This window comes from Pan paniscus, chromosome 6 (genome assembly GCF_029289425.2).
Source record: "Pan paniscus chromosome 6, NHGRI_mPanPan1-v2.0_pri, whole genome shotgun sequence".
Lineage (NCBI taxonomy): Eukaryota > Metazoa > Chordata > Mammalia > Primates > Hominidae > Pan > Pan paniscus.
Genome location: NC_073255.2, coordinates 61,420,519 through 61,427,677, shown reverse-complemented (window position 1 = coordinate 61,427,677; position 7,159 = coordinate 61,420,519). Strand labels below are relative to the sequence as shown.

The following is a 7,159-nucleotide window of genomic DNA, read 5'->3' as shown; positions in this document are numbered from 1 at the left end:
AAAATTGTTGGTTTTACAGCTCAGGGGGGATCACAGAACCTGCTGACATGTGATGTCTCCCCCGGGCACCTAGCTTTAAAATTTCTCTCTTTTGTACTCTGTCCCTTTATTTCTCATACCAGCTGACACTTAGGGAAAATAGAAAAGAACCTACGTGAAATATCGGGGGTGAATTTTGCCCAATAGGGACAACTTTGCTTTTCATTATATTACTGAATACCTGAGGTAGTTGAATAAAAATGCATGTTTAATACACCTGCCAACACCATTCAGCACTTCCCTTAGGTTACTCATGTCAGTGTTAGGTAAAAATAAAACTGAGAACAGTTTTTCTATGCTAATGACTTAACATTTAAGTTCTTGTGATAATTATTCTGATCCAATTTTAACAATTGAATTTAGGAGCAATCTATTTGATGAATTTAGTGAAAGCATCACTAAGCCAATTTCTAGAATTATGGGGGAATATTAAGAATTAGAATATTTGTTATACTGTGAGACTACAACAAAGGCAAGTGCAGAGCTCTTCTCTTTCCCTCCCTCCCCCACCCTCTTTTTGTTTTGTTTTAAAGCTGGATGTCATACATTTCAGAGAGCATAAATTATACATTCTCACAGAGACAGGAGTTCAAAAGTTGCCTGGTCCTCAGAAACAACTGGCTAGGTAAAAACTTGTGCATGTGATTCTGGATAGGGGGTCAGCACCCATCTGTTGGTTAAGCAATCTGTCTTTGGTTTGGCATCTGCCTCTGTGGTGGGCTGTTTCCTGAGTCTTTACTTCCATCTTGACTGAGGTGGTCCACTTTGCAGAGCCTTCTGTTGTTGTGCTGTTTTACCTGAGTCAGAATTGCCTGAATTTTTCTCTGAGCAACCTGGCAAGCATAGAAGTGACCAGTTATTTTGACAACCACTTGGTCATTCTCATCAGGTGTCTGGTCATGAGGGACAACAACTTCTGCACTTGACAAATTCTGAAGTTTATTCACCGTTTTGCCTCCTTTTCCAATAACTCTGCCAGCAACAAAGGATGACACTGTGATATAAGCGTCAAGTTTAACCTCTTCTTTAGGACTAACAAAATTTTCTTCTTTAGTTTTTCCATAAATTCTTCCCTGAGCCTTGAACTGAGCCTCTGGTGGTCCAGTGATCATTACCATCCTCACTTTAGCATCTGGTGCTTCTGCTGGAGCAATGTTAATTGAAGCTCCGGCAAAGCAAGAAGGCTGCTTGATGTGCTTGGCCCTGCTTGCCGATGATGACACCGACTGATAGAGCCTGGATAAACAGATGAACAGTCTCCGTTTCTGATTGCTCAAACTGCGGGTACGTAGGAGTCATGGCTGAAGGCTGCCCTGAGGTGGGAGGTGGCATCCCTGAAGTGGGTGGGAACAGACCCAAGGCGTTCAGATTTAATCCAGGAATTAAATGTGCTTGAAGATCCATAGAAGCAATATCATTTTCATATGACTCCCTTATTTGCTTCATGATCTCTTCCTCAGCTTTGGCACATGCCTCAACATTGCCTTTAACTGTAATGGTGCGTTCTGGATTATACAGCATCAATTCCTGAAAGCACCTTGATGGCCTTGAGGGCCCAGCTCTCTTCTGGGCAGTCCATGAACGCATAGCCAGTCTTCACCAGGAAGGATCCCGACACTGGGATCTTGGCGTCCTTGAAGATATTTTCTAGGTCCAAGGGGGCGGCGTTCTCGTGGAGGTTTCCGATATACAGTTTGTTCATTGTGAAGAATGGTTGTTTAAAAAAATTAACTAGAGGAATGAGAAATTAAAACCACTCACGGCGATGGATGGATCCAGCTGGTTTTGTTGCTCTCATCTTCTCACCTTTAAAATACGCAAACACAGAAAGAACCAAGCACAAGAACAAGGAGTGAAAAATCAGATCCTAAGCTTGTTTTTCCTTGTCTTAGATATGTTTTAAAAGAGAAAGAAAAGAAAAAGCCTAGCTACAACCCAAATGCATCAACCAGTCTTCCTAAGTCTCGCTTTTGAATAATTTTCAAATGAGATGTACGCCTAAATTTTAAGAGTGTTGGAGTTTGTGTTTGCTTTAGTGGTGCTTTATCTGTCTGATTGTAAGCATAATGTTCATGGAAAGAGACTTTTGGTAGGAACCAAACTGGGACTCTTACAATGGCTTAAGTCCATCAGAATAGTTCTGATGCTACTTAGGAGCATCAGAACTCCTTTCTTTGCCTGATTTTTCAACTTATTTCTTAATTGGAACCCCATAAAGAACATGAATGGTCTTCTCATATCCTTAATGTCTTAGAGTTATATCAATATTTTGCTTACCAGTAATCTGTGTGAAAATAAAGTTTATTTAGTAAACAAAAGTTGCTGTGTATCTACTGTATGCTAAGATCTTCACTAGATCTGTGGGTGCCAAAGAAAAAGATTTACCCCTTTTACAAAGAGTGAAACTTATTCCCACAGTGTGATTGTCTAGCCAGCATTTAAATACTTCTGGTGATGGCAGACTTACTACCTACCCTTAGACAGTCCTTGGGTTCCTACTATATTCATTCGCTTTTTTTTTTTTTTGAGACAGAGTCTTGCTCTGTCACCCAGGCTAGAGTGCAGTGGTGTGATCTCAGCTCACTGCAACCTCTGCCTCCTGGGTTCAAGTGATTCTCCTGCCTCAGCCTCCTGAGTAGCTGGAATTACAGGCACCCACCACCGTGCCCGGCTAATTTTTGTATTTTCAGTAAAGACAGGGTTTCAACCATGTTGGCCAGGCTGATGTCGAACTCCTAACCCCGTGATCTGCCTGCCTCAGCCTCCCAAAGTGCTGGGATTACAGGCGTGAGCCACCGCACCTGGCCTAATTCACTTTTTTTCCCCTGGCAAATAAGATCTTTCTGGAATGAGATAGACAATGATGTGTTTTCTGCCGAGTTGGTAAATGCTAGAAGCTGGAGTGCAGACATGTTGTTCTGTGCTTTATGCAACTCAGGAGACAGTGTGCAATCTGACCCCCAGAGAGTTCCATCAGGGCGTGCTTCAACTACTCAGCAAGTGGCCATCTTTTACATGAAGATTTCTGCTCCTGAGAGAAGATATCTGTCTCCCTGGGCTGCACAGCCATCCTCTTATGTGTGAACTGGGCCACAATCCTCTACGACAATCTCACATGGAAGTCTTAACATGACTCTCATTTGGGGTAAAGCTTGTCTCTGATGTCATCCAAATGACTCACCAAAACCTCAAGTAAGCCCCACTGTGCTCCAAAGAACGTTCTCTTTTATGGTGTCAATCCTGACGGATGCAACCTGAACATCCCTTTGGGCCCCAGTGAGCACTAGTCTCTCCATTTTAGGGAAAATTGTGTATTTGTACTGTTCTAGTGTTGGCTTCCTCAAGGCCCTGGTGTGTTGAGTTTTCTATGCTTTGGGTATGGGCACACCTTATATACTCTGTCTTCTAAATATGTTAGATCATCTATTGCGGTAAGATTAAATGAATGAAAGTTGAATATGTTTTCTGTAAAGTCCCTGAGAAAATTAATGAAATAAGTTACTAAAGAAATATATGTTTTCAAATTTTAGTGAGTTTACTTTAGAGAAATTAAAAATTGTATCAGGTAAGCCAGGCCATGTAATGTGTCTTAAGCATGTCTGTGATATGCTCATTCTTTGCACACTCAAAACCACTGTTGCTTAGGTGCGGTGGCTCATGCCTGTAATCTCAGCACTTTGGGAGGCTGAGGCAGGTGAATCACTTGAGGTCAGGAGTTCCAGACCAGCCTGACTAACATGGCGAAACCCCATCTCTAATAAAAATACAAAAAATTAGCCAGGCATGGTGGTGCACACCTGCAATCCCAGCTACTCGGGAGGCTGAGGCAGGAGAATCAACTGAACATGGGAGGCAGAGGTTGCAGTAAGCAGAGATCACGCCCCTGCACTCCAGTCTGGGTGACAGACTGAGACTCCATTTCAAAACAAAAACAAACAAAAAAACCCACTGTCATCTTGCTAAGAATGTGGCATTGGGATACATGCTCAAGAAAAAAGGAGAAGTATATGTATATTGGGAAAGTGGAGTGGTTAGCACTGATCAAATTATTATGTTTATAGATTCTGATTTATTACATTACTATCTTTACAGTAAGTGATTTTGTTTCTTTTGAGACAGAGTCTCATTCTGTCGCCCAGGCTGGAGTGCAGTGGGGTGATCTTGGCTCATAGCAACCTCCGCCTCCTGGGTTCAAGCGATTCTCCTGCTTCAGTCTCCCAAGAAGCTGGGATTACAGGCATCCACCACCACGCCTAGCTAAGTTTTGTATTTTTAGTAGAGATGGGGTTTCACCATGTTGGCCAGGCTGATTTCAAACTCCTAAACTCAGGTGATCCACCTGCTTCGGCCTCCCAAAGTGCTGGGATTACAGACATGAGCCACCATGCCCAGCAGTAAATGAAATTGTGTAAAAGCTCATTGGACCAGCTTGTCTCTAGGAGGTCTGATAGTAGCTAGTGCTGTCTTTTGTGTCTCTTCAGAAAACTAAAAAAAAAAACAGAAATCCTGGCCAGGCACAGTGGCTCACACTTGTAATCCCAGAACTTTGGGAGGCCAAGGCAGGTGGATCACCAGAGGTCAAGAGTTCAAGACCAGCCTGGCCAACGTGACAAAACCCCATCTCTACTAAAAATACAAAAATAATCTAGATGTGGTGGCAGGTGCCTGTAATCCCAGGTACTCAGGAGGCTGAGGCAGAAGAATTACTTGAACCCAGGAGGCAGAGGTTGCAGTGAGCCGAGATCATGCCACTGTACTCCAGCCTGGGTGACAGAGTGAGGCTCCATCTCAAAAATCAATAATTGGACAAACAAACAGAAATCCAGTCCTAAACGCCAGAAACTATGACATGCTTATATTACAAATGAATCTGTCTAGACTACTTTTAAATAAGTTTAACCTACAACATCCTAGTTACAGACAAACTTTGATGAAAAGCATTTTTTAACCAGACCTGCCTGTATTTGCTTTAAATCAGATAAACCAGAAATAAAGTATTTCATTTTCTCTTCTGCCTGTGCTAGACTTACTACCCCAGTAGGTCTCCAGTTTGACAAGTCAAGAATCTAAACTCATACTTTAATTTTTACCCTTTGTTGGTTGTTAGCTTTTTTATGTAGAAACACACTCAGCATGATAGCAGTAGGAGCAGAAGTCAGAAGATTTAATGATTATTGAGCGCTAGCTACCAGCATCCTAATTTTTTTTCATGCATCATCTCATTCATTCACCACAACAACTCTTTAACATAGAGATGTAGATGTAATTATTATCCTCAGGATTCAGATGAGGAAAGAGACCCAGAAAGGCAGCCAGCTATTAGAACTCAAACTGTTAAGTGTGTCTCCAGGGCTGTGCTTCTGACCCTTTCCAGACTACCTGCCATAGAGTCATGATCCATTTACCAAGCAAACACTAACTGACAACCTCCTGCGTGCAGAGTCCTCCCTATGAGGCACATCAAGGGAAAAGATGGACACACCAAGAGAGAAAAAGAAGTGTTCCAGCACAGGGTTCTGGCTTCCAGAAATAGATTACAGCACATTCTAGCTAGTATTTGAAAACATAAGTTAGACCTTTACTTCTGTGATAGTCAGGAAGTGAGAGGGATGTTTTGTGGAGTGAGGGGCTTGCAGAGGTGGTGTTAGTACATGAAAGAACTGACTGGGATTTGTGTGCCCTTAGAAACGGGGAGGTCAACAAGATACTAAAGCAGAAGGCTGGCAGAGTGAGATCCAGTGGCAAACTAGAGTGAAACCTTGGACAAGTCCTGCCAAAGACTGAATTTTTACCCTTCTCTGATTGGAAAGGCTAGAGTGTGGAATGGAGATGGTCTGTCACATGGTGGGAGATGTCCTAGAAGTGGAGAGGTGGGCGTGGACTCTAACATTCTAATGGTCTTCTGTGGGGTGGATAGTGGGGGACTCTCCTGTCTTTCAAAACCTTCCCTGTGGACACTGACTTTTAACCTCACTGAAAGTGCTCAGCCTTGTTCCAAGACTCATATATAGCCTACTTTTGAAGAGATTTGAAGCTGTAAACTTTACAACTGTGTGGGAAATTTAGTTTTGTTTGGGTAGGGCCAATGCCTTGAGAACAGGTCCATTGTTTTATGTTATAAGAGGTTATTGTGATTTTACATAATAAGAAACTCAAAGTTTTGCCTCAGAATTTGTATTGGGATGATCCCAAGAGGTTTATAACATGTGATATGGGTCAAGTAAGGGCAACAACTGTATTGACCTAATTACTAATCAAATCTAAAAATTTGTCCAAGTTCAAGTGTGATAGCCTCTGGGAGATATTATTTTGTTGTTGTTTTTGAAGCAGGAGGAGTCACGTATAGTGGAGGACAGTGAGAGGAAGACCTTCTATCTCTCTTAGAGTGTGTCTGAGATGGGGGTCACCAGTGTGCCTCGTTTATTTTATGAACGTGCCTGAACAAGTTTTGGAATTGGAAGAGTTTGCATTGTGATAGGCACTTGAGGGTCTGTTTCCTGTTTTTTCCTATCTGTGGATAAGAACTATTTTGAAACTAGCAGTAAATAGAGAATTTAAGTCATGCATGCTACTAGCTCAGTTATAACTGACTTATCTTGTGTATTTAGTACTAGTATCATTATTATCATTGTTATTTTGCTGATGACAATGGGGGAGTTTTAGCAAAATAATAGTGAAAAGCAATCTGGATTAGTAGACAGGCATTCTGGCTCATTTTCTCATCTGTTGAATATTACCATCAGCAAGCTTGCATTGGGAACCATTTTTTGACAATTACCCCTGGTGCAAGGCTCTAGAACTGCAAAGATGGATAAAATATGGTTCCAGTTCTAAAACTCACCAGTGCCTCACAACCAGCAAGAACAAGTGGAGACCATTCAAGTGGAAAGAGAAAGTGATGCCCTCAAATGTGCAGGGTTTGCCATGTGGAGGAGAAAGATGTGGGACAGGGAAAATGTACATTTAGGAAAAAAAAACAGTTTAAGTACAGGCCTTGGAGTATAAAAATATGAGGCTTATTCGAGGACAGAGTAGGACAAGAAGTGGAATGTGAGTAGAGAGTAGAGAGTTTGGAAATATTGTGTAGAGTTGTGATAGTAAGAGGTGTTGACCTTGGAAA

The 7,159-nt window shown here is 42.0% G+C and overlaps 1 pseudogene; it reads right to left on the bottom strand.

The window, feature by feature from the left end:
* Positions 1-751: 751 nt before the first annotated feature.
* LOC129398312 (insulin-like growth factor 2 mRNA-binding protein 3) lies at positions 752-1,626 on the bottom strand (annotated as a pseudogene).
* Positions 1,627-7,159: the final 5,533 nt, after the last annotated feature.